At 44.9% G+C, this 18774-nt stretch overlaps 1 protein-coding gene across 11 annotated transcripts in view; it reads left to right on the top strand.

Annotated features, from left to right (window-relative positions):
* Window positions 1-5278: 5278 nt before the first annotated feature.
* Window positions 5279-18774, top strand: part of CHL1 (cell adhesion molecule L1 like) — a 122688-nt gene continuing 109192 nt past the window's right edge. For 5 of the 11 annotated variants that reach the window (XR_015274784.1, XR_015274782.1, XM_086845218.1 and 2 more), the window contains exon 1: window positions 5735-6014. The gene's annotated coding sequence lies outside the window, so the exon portion shown is untranslated. Of the gene's footprint in view, window positions 5341-5405; window positions 5666-5734; window positions 6015-18774 lie in introns of those variants that run through there. The other 6 variants (XM_086845217.1, XM_086845205.1, XM_086845201.1 and 3 more) reach the window with 5 other exon arrangements.

Below are 18774 nucleotides of genomic sequence, written 5' to 3'. Positions count from 1 at the left end.
ATGGATGTAAAAGATGGGAGAATACAAATGACAGCATTAACCAAGCCCAGTGCTTGTGCCTGTCTTAGGAGATCAGGGCCATTTCCTCCTCTCTCATGAAAACCAAATGAAGCCCAAGGCAATCATCCTGTCCACGTGTCTGCACAGGTTGGGAGGGGGTGCCTGGTAATTCTGATTTAGCTGTTCATGTTCAGAGCTGTGACCGGTTTCAAGGCTAGCTACAATAATTCTGTAAATGTTTGTTGTTATTGCTATCCAAACGGGTTTGATTCTCAGCTGAAAAACGTGCACAAAACATTCCTTTACAATCCTTGATTTTATTTTTTTTTTTTGTCTTCTGTCAGCATAGGGCTTTTGCAGTAGAGATTTTTGTGGAATTAATGTCAGTTGACCTTGACAGGAAGAAATAAAAAATATCCACAAAGCGTTTTATTCAGCAGTTGGTGAGCAATAGGTCACTGGAAAAACACGACAGTGCTCATGGATTATCCAGGCAAAGGCTCCATTCTCCACATCCCACCTCCACACTGGGCAGGGATCAGAACCACTGCAGGACCTCCTTGCTGAGGTTTTGTCCAGTGAGTAGCAGCTTTTGTTCAGAAATAGGAAATCTTTATTCCTGGGCCCTTTTAATCTCTTCCACAAACGAATGAGATCGATGCCATTGTCCTGACGTGAGTCACGATTCCATTTCTCTAAATATTGCAGCTTCCTCCTCCTGGGCTTTGTGCCAGTTCTCACAGACCGAAGATGCATTTCCTCACAGCTGTTTTTGTGAGGTGCACTCACTTTTCCTTAGAAATGTCCTCGTTCCTCTGCATGGCAGAGCAGGGGCTGCTCTCCCATCCTTCCCTGGGAGGGTGGACAGGCTCTGGAAGAGGTTCCCAGAGCAGCTGGGGCTGCCCCTGGATCCCTGGAAGTGTCCAAGACCAGGCTGGACATTGGGCTTGGAGCTTCCTTGGATAGTGGAAGGTGTCTCTGCCATGGACTGGGTGAGCTCTAAGTCCCTTCCAACCCAAACCATTCTGGAATGCTATGGAAAATCAGGAATACTCTGTGGTGGCATCACAGGAGCTCAAACCCTCCTTCCATAAATTCTGTTACGAAAGTGAGACCCACTTTTGCCACAGCTTGGGTCCAGGGAATCTTCAGTTATTTTCTGCTGGATGAAATGCTCTCCAGGGCTCAGTCTGTCTGTCCTGAAGCAGAGTACAAACTTATGTGGAGCTTTCTGGTCCAGCTGGGAATTAAACCTAAATCCCCATCTCCAGGCTGAGCTCTCTCATCTCCTGCTGTGCCTGTTTTTCAAGGAAAAGAGACCACGACCTCCTTTTTTGATGGAAACTTATGGAAATATGTGGCTGGCCATAGGATACCTGACTCATCCCACTCTGTGAATTGTTTTCCATCCTGATCTTTGGATCTGAACCCATGGATGAACCCCCTTGCCTAAATGATCTTTCAGATGCACTGTTACATTCCTGCTCTTAAGTGTTGTGGGGTTGTTTGGATTTTTTGGATTAATCTGTTTTCAACCTAGATCTTGCTGCTTTCTTTCAAAGGGACTGTAGGGAACCAACTGGAAAATAAGAACCAAATATTTCCCTGAATTTGAGCCTAAATCTCTCCATGTTTGCACAGCAGACAGGCAGCTCGCTGTATTTTGGTGTCAGATTTGTTATTACAGATTAGATCAATTGTCTGGCTGCAGTAGCAACCCCCCCCTTGTAATGCACTTAGTCAGTTGTGAAATCAGGGACTCAGTGGTGGGAAAACCAGAAAATTCTCCATAACCCCTCCAAGCAATCAATTTATGCCCTGAAGCATGAGATTTGATTACCGTTGTTATTGTCTTAGCTTGCATAGTTACAAATGTTATTAGCAGTCATAAAATTATCCAGCCTTAAAAAAAATCAGATTAGGGAAAAAAAAAAAAAAGTCCCAACATTTCACTCCAGGTTCTTCAAAGCCTGAATTCCTGGGATTGCTTCAAACTGCAAAAAGTGGAAGTTCCTTTAACTCACTTTAAATTTGCTGTCTTTTGATCACAAGGATTTCTCCTGGACTCTCATTAGGAAGGGATAGATGAGCATTTTCTGGCAGGTCTGGAGTTTCTCTCTGGTCAAGACCCATCCAACTTTCAGCATTTCAAAGCTAAGTGTTGATGAGGTGTGTTTATAATCAGATCACTCTGATCTGTGTTTAATAAACCATTAGCAGGATGTGCATCACCCTCTCTCTCATCTGTGTTTCTCACTCAAACCTTTTCCTATGAACTCCAAGCTCCTAAAGCAGCTTGGTGCTTCTCAAGCTGCAACTCAGCAGGTACAACTTAAATACTCTAAAAATTCAAAAGTTAAGGAAAATACTGCAAAATGTTGCAGCAGAGCGTAATTTAAAAATTTAGATGACATCATATAAATTATTTTAGCCACTTAATTTGTCCAGAACCTAAACAGGTTCCCAGAAGCATATCCTATTTTTTTTTTCTTTTAGTCCATATCAAATTCTGGTTCTTGATATTCAAATACATTCCCATTTTTGCGTATCTACCTATCCAGAAAATTACAGCATCTTTATTAACGAGCTCTGCTGATGGGATATGTGCTGGCAAACACAAGCAAATTCATTTCCTCCACAGAAAATCTGGCCAATCTGTTCTTTTGTCCTGAGTATTTCATGTGTCTTAAATGGCATTTAGAGCAGGATTGGGAATCTTCTGAGCCTGCCACCAGACTCTGGAGCTGGGTTTAGAATGCTGGGTGTGTCTTGAGGGAGAACATTCAGGGAATCAGGTAACAAGTTACAATTGGGATTGGCAAAACACACCTGCTGCTCCTCCTGACTCCTTCAGACAATGCCTGAGGTAAATATTCCCAGAGGGTTTCCTCACACTTGTTTTCAGACAATATTATGCGTTTCATGTGTATTTTAAATATGTGATCAGTACCAGCCTAGAGAGAATTAATGTTTTCCAGTGTTTCCAGCAGTGTTGCTCTCTCATTCTCACATCAAGCAGAGGGTCTGATGAAAAGGCCCCTTGATTTTCAGCAGGAAATCCCAAAATAAAGAGCAGTTTGTGAGACACAGAGAGGACCACACTGAGCTTCTGTGTCTTTATTTTTGTTTGGTGCAGACTTAAGTGCGACGACATTTGCCCCATTTCATTGCCCAGTGAAATGTGAAGCACGACTGAGCATGTCTATTTACACTTTACTTAAAGCAAACCCTATTCTCAAATAGATTTAGTTAGTGCCACAATATTATTATTATTATTATTATTATTATTATTATTATTATTATTATTATCATCATCATTATCATTATCATTATCATTATCATTATCAATGATAATAATAAAATAATAATAGTAATAGTAATAATATCATCATTATTAATATTATTATTATCAGGAACACATTTTATTTTGCAAGTGTGGAGCAGCTCTGAGGAAGCTGCTGTACTTGGGCATTGCCATCAGTTGGTTTCCTAGCATAAGAAAAACTTTCTGTGTGAAAAATTAAAACCATTTAATGCTTTCCATATTATGGCCTCAAAGCTGAACATGGGAGAAGACCTTGGGAAAATCACCTTGACAGAGAGGATCCAGCAGCTGGGCCAGCTAAGCAGGGAGATGAAGGTCTAAGGGGTGGCTGCATTTTGCAAGCCCATCTTCCCTGTGTGGCACGGGGATGTGGGGATGGGCAGCCTGGGACGAGGCTTTGGCAGCAGCCCTGCCTCGAGCAGTCTCTGCAGGTCATTAAATTGGTGTCTCTCTTCTTTCTGGCAGAAATCTGCCTGGAAACTCCTGCTGCTGCTGAGGCATCCTGGGTGGAACTCAGGCTTGGCTGGGGAGGGTGAGAGTCACCAGCCTTGCTTTCCATCCTCCTGGCAATGGCAGGAGAGGCAATGCCAGCTCTCCCTGGCTTTCCCAGCTCTTACCTCTGCTCCCAGACAAGCAGCTCCTCATCCTCGGCCTTTCCCATTATTGCCAAGGCTCCAGTGAATCTCCAAACCTCAGGATTGGAGTGAGTCTCTGATGGCTCCTTCTAGTGGGTCAAATGGCTTTTCACTGCAGGGGCAGCCCCTAGCCATTCCTCCTCGTCCATTTATCTCCCCAGTTTCCGCTCACAGGGCACAGGTTGCTCAGCTGTTGGTTGCTTTGGAAAGCAATGTGCTGTAAATATAATATTTTACTGTCTTTGGATGGAACAGTGACTCAATTCAGGGTCTGGCATGGAGGGCAGGATCCAAAGGGAGGGTTCCTGGCCCTCTGTGTGTGCTCTGGACTGGGTGTTGGCTGCACAGAAATCTGCCCAACTTCAGAGCTTCCTCAGCAGCTTTGATCCATGCATTTATATTGGTGCCAGGTCACTTATGCATAGTTTAATATAAAAGGTCTATTTATTAATTGCCTGACTTTGCATGACTGCAAACTTACCATTATTTTAACAGTTTTGCATTTACTCAACAAATATATTAAACTGTTCTGCCCTTTTCCCTTCCTGTTTTCAGATATTTTTTTCTTTTACTGCCATCTTTATAATGCCTTTCCTTAAATTTAATTATTTACTGCCCATCCAAAAGGCAAGCTCACCTACTTAAATGTGCTGGAGATAAACAACACCAGTTGGCCAGTACATCCACAAATTCCAATTGCCACTGTCCCAAAAATCTTTAACCCAAATGCTAATAATCCCCAGGAGTGCCACTGCGCTTCGGTAGGGTGGGTTTATGGTTTAATGTCCGTGAATGTTACTTTATGAGCATTGTTCATTGCATTAGGCAAGGCTCAGAGGAAAGAAAAGCACCCAAAGGTCAGCAGTGGGACAGAAACGTGTGAGGAGTCTGAGCCTTCATGAAAATATCTGACCTTCATGATTCTATCTGACCTTCCCCACCTCTCGGGTTGGGGTGCTTAAGACAATGACTGGCAGATTTGTGATGGCTGTCTTTACCAATCACTTGGTAAAATGTAAATTACCCAAAATTTAGCCCATTCCACGCAGAATGAAGCACCCGGGCAGAGTCAGGGGTCTTGAGCGCACACGTGAACCTGAGCTGGTTTTATTACACATTTATTATTTAAATTACACAGGAGGCATCTGAAAAAAAATAAATAAAATAATAATAAAAAAATAATAAAAAAAACCACCAAAAAAACCCGAAAAAGCCAAAAACGAGGAAACGAGGTTTGGTTTCCCGAGGTTTGGTGTTGGGATGATTGGGTACATGAGGGTTTAGCGGGGGAGAAGGGGGAAGGGCTAAACCCAATTGCGGTTTTCTTAATCTTCATCCCTTCCCCTGACAAGCAGCGGCAATTCTCCAGCGGAGAGAGAGGTGAGCCCAGGCGGGGACCGTCCCTTCCCCGGCAGCGCCTCCCTGCTGCTCCTCGCCTGGATTTTGGCGGAGTCCCCGCACGCCGGAGCGAGAGCATCCCGGGGTCCTGCCCGGGCAGCGCCCGCACTTCGGCCGCTCCTTTCTCCTCCTCCCGGCCCGGTTCTGGGCTGGCCGGCACTGGGGGCCCCTCCGGCACCTGCCCGGCTGCGGGACGGGCTGGGGGCGCCCGGGGGCTCCCCTCGCTCCCTCCTCTCCTCTCCTCCCTCCCCGCATCCCTCCGGCTCCCGGCGCATCCCCAGCGGCCGAGGGGACTCGGATGGGGCAGGTGGGAGCCGGAGCGGGGCCGGGGCCGGGGCGGGGGTGGCTGTGGCCCGGGGGAGGCTGCGGGGAGAGCGGGGCTCGTTGCCATGGCTCCCCGCAAGCTCCGCCGGAGGAGATAGCGATGCCAGTCACGGAGGGACCCTCTCCCTCCTCGTGGGTGTGGAGCGGGGCTGGCTTTGGGGTGGTTGCGTTGGGTTTTTCCGCTCCCCCTCCTTCCCTTCCCCCTTACCCCCTCCTTTTTTTCTTTTTTTTTTTTATTTATTTTTCGGGGTGGAGCGATTATTTCGGAGCGCCGGGACGGGGCTGCGGAGCTGCGGCCGCCGCCGGGACCCCTCCGCCAGCCAGGGCTCAAGGTACGGGGGTGTCCGGGGGTGTCCGGGGGTGTCCGGGGGTGTCCGGGGGTGTCCGGCCGTGGGGCTCGCCCTGCCCGGCTCCCAAAGCGCTCTTTGAATTATTATCGCTCTGATTTGCGAACTGCTTCTCCTCCCGCTGCCGGCACCGCACCTGCGGAGCGATGGGGAACGGGAGCCGGGCCCGGGGGCTGCTCGGGGGTCCCGGCGGTTCCCGGGGAGCCCCTGCGGCCCCTTCTCCCTGCCCCGGGAAGATTCGGGCTGCGGGGCCCTGCGGGGCCGGGGGACAGCGCGGGGCTCCCGGGGACACAAGCACGGTCCCCTGGGGACCCCGGCTCGGTCCCGTGCTGCTCCGGTGGGCTCAAGTTTGTGAGCCCACCTGTCCTGCAACCGTGGCAAACGCTTCTTTCCGCTTCCCAAATGATTTTGGGGTGGTTTTGCTGCGGTACCTAAATAATTAGCGAAGTCCCCGTTTTTTTTTTCCTCTGGGGAAGCGATGTGCCGGTGTCGCAGCGCAGGAGAGCTGCTGGAATCTCTGAAGCTCGGTGTCTGGGCCGTGTGTTACTGATTTGTGTTGTGAGATCCAAGGAGATTCTGTTTTCCAGCAGTCAGACACTCCAAATGTACGGGGGCTTTTCACCATTAATGACACTCGGCTCCTTCTGGGCTAGAAAGGGACTAAGCTGTGTTTTGTTGGATTATGTGCAGGTGTTCAGCCCTACCTGGGGATATTTCTGCTGGAGACAAGGTTTTTGGGGGATTTCAGCAGAACGGTGACAGGTGGCATTTCTGTGTCGTTGCCAATGGTTGGTTTGGTGTGACCGAGTTAATACGTGCTGTGTAGCTCCCCCAAATCCCGTTCCATAAGCTATAAATAATAAATGTTATCACTTTAGATACAGGTCTCAGGAAAGGAGAGGAGGTGAAAAAGCTGCACTTGAAATAAATATGTATTTTTTGGCCATTTTTGAACATGCAATGTTATCTTTGCCATCCTCTGGACATTGCTTCCCACGTGCCTCTGCTTATCTTCTGCTATGAAGTATCAGAGTGCACAACTCCTGCTGTCTTAATGCTTCTCTCTTGCTTAAAATTAGTAAATTTTATTTGTTTTTCAAAAAAAAATCCAAGTAAACCCCTCTCTCAGTGGGTCATTTACAAATCAGGAAATTCTGGTTTACCAGTTTCTGGTCCTCACTGAGGCTGAGCATCTGCTGTCAGTGGAGTCTGGCTTGGAGAGGAGCTACAAGTCCAGACCATGTGACATCAAAATGAGATGCACAGGCTAGGACACCAGGATTTGCAGAAGGTAATTTCTTTAGAAATATTGCCCAGTGTATGTGAAATTATCATTAAATATCTTTAGTGAAAAAACACCTGCCAGCAATCAGGAAGTTGATATTTTGCCATATGAAGCACACAGCCTGGAAACCAATTTGTTTCTAAACTCTTCCTGTTTATTATTGATTTTTATCAAAATAGGGATGGGATGAATCTTGAGTGTGAGGCTGAAATAGACTTCAGCAATGTACACTTAACTCGGTGAGTGTAATTATTGTGGGCATTTAGTATGAGTTACTCTGGTAATTAAACTTCATGAATTCTTCTTTCCCCCAAGAAAGACAACAGATAAGGCTTCATTAAATGAAAGATTACATTATTCACAGCTTGGATGTGTACCTCGAGTGGCTTGGACTGGAGCCACCTTGTTTGCCAGTAAAAATTTACTTTATCACTTCTGCTTGGGAGAAAAAAAAGGGAACAAAAAGGAATCTATCCTTTACATAAAACGATGCTGAGGACAGTTGCTTGTGTGATCAGAAAGGATCTGCTCCTTTCCCCAGTGGGAGAGGACAGGGACTACTTTAAACACTGCTAATTAGTTCAGTTTATCCTGCTGTAGTTAGTTAATTATACCTTTTCCCATTAGCAGTATGTTAAGAATAATGAATTAACACATCACACAGATCAAAAGAACGTCTACAAAGTTTATCTTAGAGGAAAGAAAGTGTTATTGTGTGTCAGGAAGTCCCCCTGGCTTTCCCAAGGCACAGATTTTGTTGGAATTCCTGAGCTGGTGCTTCAGAGCCCTATGAATGACTTGAATTGATCACAAACAAGTGACACTGGAGCTCTTGGTTGCTTAGCAACCCACCAAGATGCCACAATTTCTTTTGGTATATTTGTCCAGTAAAGTAGAAATTCAGTTTTGTTACAGATCAAGGGTTCTCTGCTAGCACAAAGCCCACCCTATAACAACCCTAAATCAGGGAGAATGAAAATTGATGTCCCAGCACAGTGTGGGAGCAGCATGGCTGTGAAAACAGAGCAGGAATCTTGTGACAATATTCTGGTGGTGATGTTTGCAGTGTTTTATAACAAGTTTCAATTGTCTTTTCTTGGTTAGACTCCTAAAAACCCCACATAGGACAAGTTATATCAAAGAAATTCAACTGCAGGTGCTGTTTGAACAGTTCCCCTGGTGCTGCCATGAGCTGTGGGATCCTACAAGGTCTGTGGGGTTCCCCTGTGCTCCACTTTGAAATTCAGCCTGGAGTGTGTGGTTTGATTGTGGTCTGAATTATCCCATGGCCCCCAGGGCTGGGCAGCTCTGCTGGGTTCTCCTCAGAGCAGACACTGTGTCCTTCCCAGATCTTTTTGTGTAAAGGAATAACAGGTTTAGTACTTGAAGAGCAGAAGGAAGATAAATGTTATCATGATTGTCTGCCTGAAGTACCAACATCAGCTTGAACGAGTTATATTTTGGTCACTGAACTCTTTTTTGTTTCTCCTGGCTCCACCTGTGCTGCACCTTGGGAGGGAATCCTGCATCTTCCCATCCCCACCCTCTGTGCTTTTTGGGGACAGGGACCCCACAGGGTGAGTTTGGGCTGAACCTGAGCCGGGATATTTCAGGAGCTCACCCTGTGCCCTTCAGCTGCTGAGGGGTTTTCATCCATGGCTGGAGCTGGAGCAAAGCTTTGCAGTGTGTGTGGCTGGACCTGGGGCTCCCAGCACCGTTTTGCTCTACTTATCTCCACCCTTCTGAGCTCTGCCCGTACAGACAGCTCCTCATCCTGCTAAAGCTGCACCTAGGAGAGGCCTGCTAGGGCTGGGAGAGCTGCAGGGTGCCTTGGCATTCATTCTACTTAAATTGCAATGGCATTCTGGAAGATTTCTTCCCCCTGGATGAGGAAAAGGAATCCAGGTACTTCTCTTGATGGAGCTTGAGTATGGAGTAATTTACCATGTGTGGGACTGGAGGGGGATGTTGTAGCAGTGCCCACACTGAACCAAATCCCAGCTCCTTGTCACCATTCCTAGGCTAAGATTATTGTAGCTCCCAATCTGTGTACTTGTAATTAATTGCCTTTTTAGGCTCAGACAGACTTAGGTGAAGAGCTAAGGTGAAGACCTGAGAGCTTGGCTGATTTATTGTGAGTTGGTTTTATTCCCCCTGTTGTTTCTGTGCAACAAAGTCAGTGCTCAAAACTCAAGGTTGTTGTATTTAGCTCTTCTTTTTTTTTTTCCTAGCTACTCTCTTCTATTTGTTTTATTCATTGATTTCTGTAAGTTCATTTGCATTCCCAGATGCTGATTAGTGATTGCCTCTGCACAATGAACAGATGAAGGTACTTGGTGATATTTGGTGCCTCAGGTTTCTCCTCCCAGCGTGTCCAGGCACCCTGCATGAAGCACACAGTGTGTTGTGACTGTGGTGATGTTATTTTCTGAGGTTTATGCACTCCCTAGCAGATGTTTCCTTCTTCCCTCATTGCACCTGTATGTATAAAATAAATAAAAAAAAATGCAGATGGAGAACAGTTTATCATTTAAAGTAGTGTTTATTATTACAGCTTAACTAGCTTGTGGTTTCCAGTGTGTTTTCCAAGTGCTGATCCTGTTCTATGTAAGAAGGACAAAAATTATGTTTCTTTCTTCATTAGGGCTTCCCTTTGTATTTTCTTTTGACCATTTTTGGGACTCTCTTGTCTCCATTTATGAAGAAAATTATAAACTTTGGGTAGTTTTCTCCTTTTGCTTGATTTTTCTCTCTGGAGTTAAACCAGAGGTGTGGTGAGGATGTGATTCATGTTAAAGGAGGGTGAAAGGGACTTTGGGGAGGACAGAGATGAGCCTGCTTGGATGCATCCCCATCTTTGCTGCTGGTTTGTGGCACAGCAGAATTGAGATGTCTGGATGCTGAGCCAGTGGTGGAGCCTGGGCAGGGCTGTTTCTGTGGGAGTGCAGCTTCTGAGGGTATTTTCACCAGCTGGTTCCCAGCCTGGCTGTGAGAGCTGGGCTGAGCTGCCTGGGGACAGCCAAGCTGCAGACAGGTGACCTCAGACAGGCACTGTCCCTGTGCCAAAAACAGAGCTTCCAGTGTCCCTGCTGAATCCTCGCCTGTCTGCAGCCAGGGAGGGTGGAAAGGTGGCACCTGCCATGGTATTTATCCTCAGTACAGCATCAAGGGGCCTGTGCATTGCTCTGGGAGGGCTCTTGGTCCCCAGCCTGGCCTGTGTCACTGTCCCCTGTCCTATCCCCTATTCTCTGTCATATCCTGGTGATGCTGCTGCTGCTGCACTCCTCCTCCTCTCCCTCCTCCTCCTCCTGAGAGCATCAAAGGCAGCGCCTGAGCTGTTCATTTCTGCTTCTGAGAGGGCTTTAAAGGTGGGATGAAGCCACGTGAAGGGGCTCTGATGGCTGGGGAGTCTCCTGGAGAATACAAAGTGTAACTACAAACAAGCCAAGCAGGGAGAGCACAAGGCTGCAGTCCCAAAGAACTCTAAACATTCCAGTGAGCCAAAGCCCTCTGACCTCTCAGTACAGCTCAGTCAGAGGATTTTAGTACTTTCAGAAATCTCATTTCAAGCCCCTCTGTTTTTTGGGAGGCCCATGGGATGACTCTGCAAGCTCTGAGTCACTATTCAGAACAGCATCCTGGCTGGAATGAATGGGAAAGGCAGAAATCTACTCAGAGGAGTAGGGAAAAAAAAACAAAAACCAAAAAAAAAGGCAGAATTGGGCCCATCCACCTTTCAGTGTGTGTCTGCTTTGGTGACTTTTGGAGTGTGACACAAGCAATTCCCTGTCAGCCTTCCCCGCTGGCTGACACAGAAGAGGTGGCTTTGAATGCTGCCTGCTGTGCTTGTGTGGCACTTGAAAGGAGTAGAGGGCTGCCTTTAAGGAGTGTTATTCCCACAGCTTTAAAGGATATTTGAAAAATGCAGCTCTCCATCCCATCACGTGTCGTTCCAGCATTAAACCCGATGGAAACCTGGAACAATGTCCCAGTAAAAAATGCCTGGTGCCACTGTGCATCCCCAGTGCTTCAAGTGAAATGAGTCCTGATTAAAGACTGCTCTGCTGATAAGGAAAGTAAAATTAATACTGTGGGGCAGATTTTTTATTGGTTTTTTTGCTGTTAGAAAGCACCCCAACAATGCTTTCAGCTAAAGGAATGATTGACTCAATTTTTGTGGGTTTTTTTAATACATGTTGACAGAATGCACCATTTTTTTGCAGCTTAATGAAATCAGAGAATGGTTAATAAGAAGAGATTGTCTGTAGGTTTGGAAGCACCCACGTTTTTGCCAAGGTTGATCTCATAGGTTTGTCTGTCCCATCACTAAAATCCTTCCCTCTGGGGCAGTTTGTGTTGGTAGAGCCAGGTCTCTAAGTACACTTGCATCCATGGTTGTTTAATTTTGTTGATTTTACTTCTTCATAAGCAAAAATAATCCAAACCACAATCTTTTTGTTGAGTTCAGTGAGCTTACTACCTAAAATTTGGGTTATTGCTCAAGTGTTTTACTGAATAAGGGCCCAGTGCCTTATTTTTCTCAGGTTATTCTTTCATGTCACTCCACAGATGACTTTGTTCCAGTAAAATTTCATTGAGAGGATAGATTTTAGAGGATTTGTGTTGTAAGTCAGAGGAGGTCCTGTCTGATTTTTTATTATTATTACTCAGTTTTACGGGAATAAACTGTATTGAGTGCTTGCTTTGAGTTCTGCCAAGGCATCAGTCAAAACTGCAGTAATATTGGTCATTACCATTCACATCCCTTTGAGATAAATATTCGTTTTTTTGCATGTGGCCAGAAGAAAATGGCACAGAACTGAACTACTGCTATCTGCTAGTGGCAGATTTTTTTTTTACCATATTTTTAGGATAAACCATGGTGGCTTCCAGGCTGGATATTGCCCAGAAAAAACCACTGGTGAAGTCACGGCGCTGCTGAAATGGATGCTCAAACTCCCAATGACCTCAGCAGAGGCAGGTTTTTGTCCCAGGAGTGATGAAAATCTAATTTACAGCCTAACCAGTTTGAGGAGGAGGTGTAATGGCTGGGGTCCTTGACTGATACAAATGAGGGTGATTGAGTTACCCTGGCTTGAGCCATCTGGGATTTTGGAGAATCCGTGATCCACGTGGGCTCTGCAGGCAGGAGAGTTGGGAGCTCCGTGGCTCTGCCTCCCCTCCAGTGCCATATCCCTGCCTTGTGTTTTGATTGGGAGCAAATAACCAGGAAACAGCAATGAATATTGTTTTGTGAGCTGTGGTGAGCAGGGCACGGAGCAGCAGTGATTAAAGGGCTGTCCCAGCTCTACAGAGCTAAGCCATACCTGCTCCATTAAACTGACAGGGCTAGCACTGAAATCCACGGTGACTGCTCAGGCTTTACCACCTGCATGACAAATGCACCTTTCTGCTATTGACTGCGTGAGGCTGCACTTAGGCTTTCCCCTAAATCTGGGATTTTTATGATCTCTGCTGAGCCTGGGGAATTGCAGCCTCCCTGCTGTCCGTGCGTGTGCAGCGCTCAGCCCGGGGTTCTGCTCACCCTGATTTTCGGCTGATTCCTGTCCAGACAGTGCCTACCTGCTGGGAGAGGCTCAGGCTTGCCTTTTCAGCTTGGCTTTATATCCCAGGGAATTGCTGAAAATTGAGCTGTTTGAGCTGCTTTATGGAACAAAGCTTTATTAAAGGTGAAGTGCAGTCGGTGTGGTGGCACCAGAAAGTAATCACAGAGTGACAGAGTGGCTTGGGGTGGAAGGGACATTAGAGATCATCTCATCCCACCCCCTCCCATGGCAGGGACACATCCCACTGTCCCAGGGTGCTCCAAACCCTGTCCAACCCAGCCTTGGACATTTCCAGGGATCCAGGGGCAGCCCCAGCTGCTGTGGGCACCTGTGCCAGGGCCTGCCCAACCTCACAGAGAGGAATTGCTTCCCAACATCCCATCCAAACCTGCTGTTTCAGTTTGAATCCATTCCTCCTTGTCCTGTCACTACATGCCCTTGGAAATAGTCCCTCTTTATCTATTTTGTAATAGTTATTTGGTGGTGTAGCCCCTAAAGAGAAGGAAATTTCTCCCATTTCCTTTCCTGTGAGCAGGATTCTGCATTTTGGAGAGTTGGACCTCCTTATCCTGCCAGAGCAGCACATTTTCCCTGTCAGCCATTCCCCCTGTCAGACATCCCTGTGCAGAGAAACCTCACAGAATTCCAGCTGCATAGCAAGAGGAAAAATTCATCTTTGGTGCATAAAATTACGCCTCAGTGTTTATTAAAAAAAAAAACTAAAAAAAAAAAAAACAAAACACAACAGGCAACAAACCTGCAGGGTTATTCACAATCTTATCATGTGTTCCAGAAAAAAAAAAAAAAAAAAAAATTGGAATAATCTTTGCATTTAGCAGATAAGCAGCATTCTCCCTACAAACCTATTCCACTGTGATCCTCCAAAAATGTATGCTGAGCTTGTCTGTACACAGAGCTCCATGAAATGGGGGGTTAGACCAAATTTTTTTATCCCTGGATAGGATATAGTCAGGAATGTTGTGTATTTTCCCTGCAAATTACATAGTGCACTCACTGAAAAGAATAATGTATGCAAAGTTTGGCAGCTCAGGCAATGACAATCCATTTAACCATTTATAGCTTTATGTATTTTATAATCCCTAAACCCAAATGTCCCCAGAGAGGGAATGTGCCCTTAAAAATTTTAGGCCTTTAAATTAAGTGAATTTAAATTCGCTCATTTGCATATTTTCCCTTTCTTTGTTCTGCCTGAATGAGATATTGCTCCAGTAATTGAACTGTAATTTCAGCACAGGTAAATGATGTAAGACAGGCGAGATTCCGGGCGCTGCCTGAGCCGCTAATCCGGCAATTTGCAGCACACCTTGGAGAGGAGAGGCTGTCCAGCCCACTTAGGATCACCCAGCGTGGGGCTGGCACTTGAAAGTTCAATCAATCTCTGATGCTAAATGTGCTCCTGGAGCAGGGACTCGAAGGGATGCAGTGGGGGGAAGGAATTCCTGGGAAACAAACTTCTCACTGAGCTGATGGCATGCAGAATTCCAAAGGGGTTTGGAAGGGACCTTAAAGATCATCTGGTTGCAGCCAAGCCCAGTCCAACCTGGCCTTGGACGCTTCCAGGGATCCAGGAGCAGCCACAGCTTCTCTGGGCACCTGTTCCAGGCCCTCCCCACCCTCACAGGGAACAATTCCTTCCTGATATCTCACCTAAATTTCCCTTTTTTCAGTCCCATCACTGCTTGTCCTGTCACTCCAGTCCCTGATGAAATACACAGATGGGTTAAAGCTGAATTCTCCTATAAATAAAACTTTACAGTGAGAGCCGAGCACTGGAGCTTCTGGAAGAGTTTTCCTGAGAAGGCTCTGGTGATGGTTTTGTGATGTGCGTTGGTCTCAGCCCCTGGATTTGGTATCTCTGTGCCTGTTTGACAGCTAAGCTGGGATGGGTGGGCAGGAGTGGTGTGGGAGGGAGAAACCATCAATATCTGCTGAAAAAAAGTCTTGGTTATGATCTTTGGGAAAGGTTGGGTGATGCATCATGCAAGCATGGCAAAGTGGTTTTGGCTCCATCATCCCGTCTCTCTTCTGCAGGAATAGAGGAGAATCCCATGGGGGAAAGCAGGAGAGGTAATAGATGATTGTCTGGAGGGCTTGGCACCAATGCCAGGAAAATAATGGAAAAGTTGGTAGAGGACTGAATTAAGATAAAGACTCGAGATAATTCAGGTCTCTCTGGAAAGAGAGGAGTTAGGGGTTTGATAAGGGAGGGGAACTGAGGTTGCTGTCAGAGTTTCCTGGTGTGAGATGTGGTATGCCGTGAAATCTCAGTTAAAACCAAGCAGTCCCAACAAAACTGGTGTGTGGAATCAGCAGCAATCAGCAGCAATCTTCTTTCATACAATTACGCAATGCTTGGGGTTGGAAGGGACCTTAAATCGCACCCAGTGCCACCCCTGCCACGTGCAGGGACATCTCCCACCATCCCTGGGTGCTCCCAGCCCATCCAACCCAGCCTTGGACACTTCAGGGGTCCAGGGGCAGCCCAGCAGGCTGAAGGACAAATAGGATCCTTTCACACAGGGATTTTATCTGAATCCATGAGAGTGCTGGAAAGCCAGGGTCAGTGTTGGTGTCAACAGCTGAAAGAAAGGGTTTACAAACCTGGAGAGTCAGGGAAATAACCACAATATTGATTTGAAGAGTGGAGGAAATTCCCTGCAGTGAGAGATTTAGAGCTCAATCTGCTTAGCTCATCAGAAAGAGGATTGAGAGGGGACTTGATTACAGGAACAAGTATTTTCATGGGGAAAGCATATCCAGCTTTTTAATCAAGAAAAGAAAAGAAAAATCAGATCCAATAGCTGCAGGCTGGAGCCAGACAATTTTAAATTAGACATTAAAGACAGGTTTTTTTTATCTGTGATTAACCACTGTGATGGACTGTGATGTGTTCAGATGGAGACTGGATACCTCATGTGACACAATCAAACACGAGTTGCTGGATATGATTTGCAGAGGACAGGAAAAAACACAACAGAATTTGCTGTACAGAAAGGTGCAAAGGCCTTAAAATCTGTGAGCATTGAAAGGGCAGTCGAAGGAAGAAGAAAGAAAAGGGAGGAACTTATATGAGAAGCACAAAAAGGATGAATAGAAGCACTGCAAGGACAAAGAAAGGAGTTTCAGAGCTTCTGTTTTGGAGTATTGGAGCATATGTGCGAGCAAAGTGAGTTTTGGCATTGGGAGCACCTTGGGTGTTGGCAGAGCTGGAGTCATCTGTTTCCCAGTCAAAACAGCAATTTTGGATTCTGGGGTTTGTTAATGATGATAAAGAAACCTCCTATTTGTGGTCTGGGCTTTTGGCAGCATTGTGGTGCTGGGGGAGAGGATGGTGGGATGGATCCCAGGCTGGGATCCCAGCAGGAGAGCTGAGCCACCCTCCCCTGGAGCAGGGACACATCCTGTATCCCTGCACTGCTGGGATGGATCCCAGGCTGGGATCCCAGCAGGAGAGCTGAGCCACCCTCCCCTGGAGCAGGGACACATCCTGTATCCCTGCACTGCTGGGATGGATCCAACAGGAGAGCTGTGCCACCCTCCCCTGGACCAAGGACATGTCCTGTATCCCAACATTGATGGGATGTCCATTCCAACACCAACTTCTCACTGTGGTCTCTTGTGTGTCCCCCACTTTGCTAGCATCAGTGTTACACACACAGGTGTTAAAAGAAATCAAGAACTTCATATTTCTACCATTGAACCAAATTTTCAGGAAATCCCACGAGGAAATCTCTGTGGTCTCAGGATTTTCCATGTGTTCTCTCTCTTTGTCCTCTAAGTTGTTTCACCAGAGCAGTGATTGAGACTTCTTTTTTCTGAGAAACATAACTCTATTACAACTGCTTACAGTGCCTAATAATGAGATAATCATCAATTTAAACCCAATATTGTGGTTTTTTCTGTGAGGTGGTGCAGTGTTTCAGTCAGACCATGCTGCTGGTGGCTGTTGCTGGTTTTTTCCTGTGGATCTTCAGCTATAACGAAAGTGAAACAAATGTCTTAGAGACTGTCAGTAATATTGATATCATGGGAACTCTTTAGCCAGGACTGGAAATCACTTTTCCAGAAAAATTTCCAAAACTCTTCTTTACCTCCACAGTAAGAGAATATTCTGTCAAGGTTATGTGGAAGGGAATCTCTCACATATTCTCTTTTTTCACAACTCCATCCCAAAGGTGTTACTTTGCTTAGCAACATTTTCTGCATTGTTTGTGGACTGGGGGAGAGTCCCTATTTGAGGATCTTCTCAGTGGAAATAGAAGATGTTTTCTTTGGACTATTTAACAAAACCATGAACTCTTTGTGATCAATTAGAGCTCCAACCACCTGCAGTTCTGTTTCTGCCTTGGATGTTCATGGACATTTCGCACTGCCAGCAAACCCAGGACCAGAGTGTAGAACTGGGCTGGTTCTGGCCATGTTCTCCTTGGAACCAGAAAGCTGATAAATGGGAATAAACTGATTTATTGGGGAAAAAAATACGAAGCAAAGGATGTGTGTCCTACCTGGCTGAGTGGGAAATAATTATTCCAAAATCCTGTTGGAATATCTCAACCTTGATGATCATTTTCTTTCTTAGTGGACATCCCAATAATTTGTCTTTGCCTAAGGATCCCCTGGAAGCTGCTCTCAAATCAGAGCAGCCCTTCAGCATTTAACTCCTGACATTCTGACATCCATTAGGAACGCAGAGAGGTAGGAATTACCCTATTCAATCCGATTAAAGATCCAATTAAGTTAGAATCCTCTCTCTGTTAGTAACTAAAACCACATGATTCAACACCCTGGGAAAAGCCTCAAACCTTCTTCCCTCCTGCCCTGAGCTCTCATCATAATATAGGAGCAAATTATCCCTTAAAAATATTTTATTTTATTTTATTTTATTTTATTTTATTTTATTTTATTTTATTTTATTTTATTTTATTTTATTTTATTTATTTTATTTTATTTTATTTTATTTTATTTTATTTTATTTTATTTTATTTTATTTATTTTATTTTATTTTACCTTATTTTATTTTATTTTACCTTATTTTATTTTACCTTATTTTATTTTATTTTACCTTATTTTATTTTACCTTATTTTATTTTACCTTACTTTATTCTATTTTTTATTTTTATTTTATTTATATTTTATTTTTTATTTTAGTTTTATTTTCTTTTGTTTATTTTTAATTTTTTACTTTTATTTTATTTTTTAATTTTATTTTTCTATTTAATTTTTATTTAATTTTAAAATATTTTTTTTAAAAAAAATTATTTTATTTTTCCTTCTTCCCAAGCACTTCCAGCTTGGCTTCCATCCTGAAACATGAGATCAATAGCCCTCATAAATTCTTCTCCTGCCTTGGGAAAGTATTATTATTAGCACTTTAAATACCTAATCATTCTCCTAATCATCCTGCCCTTTGTATCAATAACTTTTTTGTGTCAGACAGGTCGCAAAGTTAATTATGGTGATTTACTCCCTTGTTTTAAACGTGCTGTGTCTTAATTCCAATGTGATCATTGGAGTGGCTGCTTGACCTTGTTTCACCTGTTTTCATAAATACTTGTGTCTGTCATGTCCATTCCTGGAAACACTTCATCTGTACACGAAATCCTGGGGATTCTTCTCATTCCTTTCTTAAAGGGACTTTTCATATTTTCCTTGTTTGTTTGTTGGTTTTTTTTTCTCATTTAGTCCTTTTTACATCTCTAATTTTTTGAATGCAGTTCAGCCTGGTGTCAAAAATAAATCAGCACGTCTAAATCGCAAATAATTATTATTAATAATGATTTTAGTCCTTTCTAAGGCATTCTGTACAGAATCCTCATCTCGGTTGCATCTTGAGCACCTTGGGCTGCTGAGCAGATGGTTCCTATTGAAGTGA

The sequence above is a fragment of the Cyanistes caeruleus genome, chromosome 11 (assembly GCF_971803275.1).
Source record: "Cyanistes caeruleus chromosome 11, bCyaCae1.hap1.1, whole genome shotgun sequence".
NCBI classification, from domain to species: Eukaryota; Metazoa; Chordata; class Aves; order Passeriformes; family Paridae; genus Cyanistes; species Cyanistes caeruleus.
Note: the sequence above shows the minus strand (reverse complement) of the source record. Positions and strands in the feature narration are given on the sequence as shown.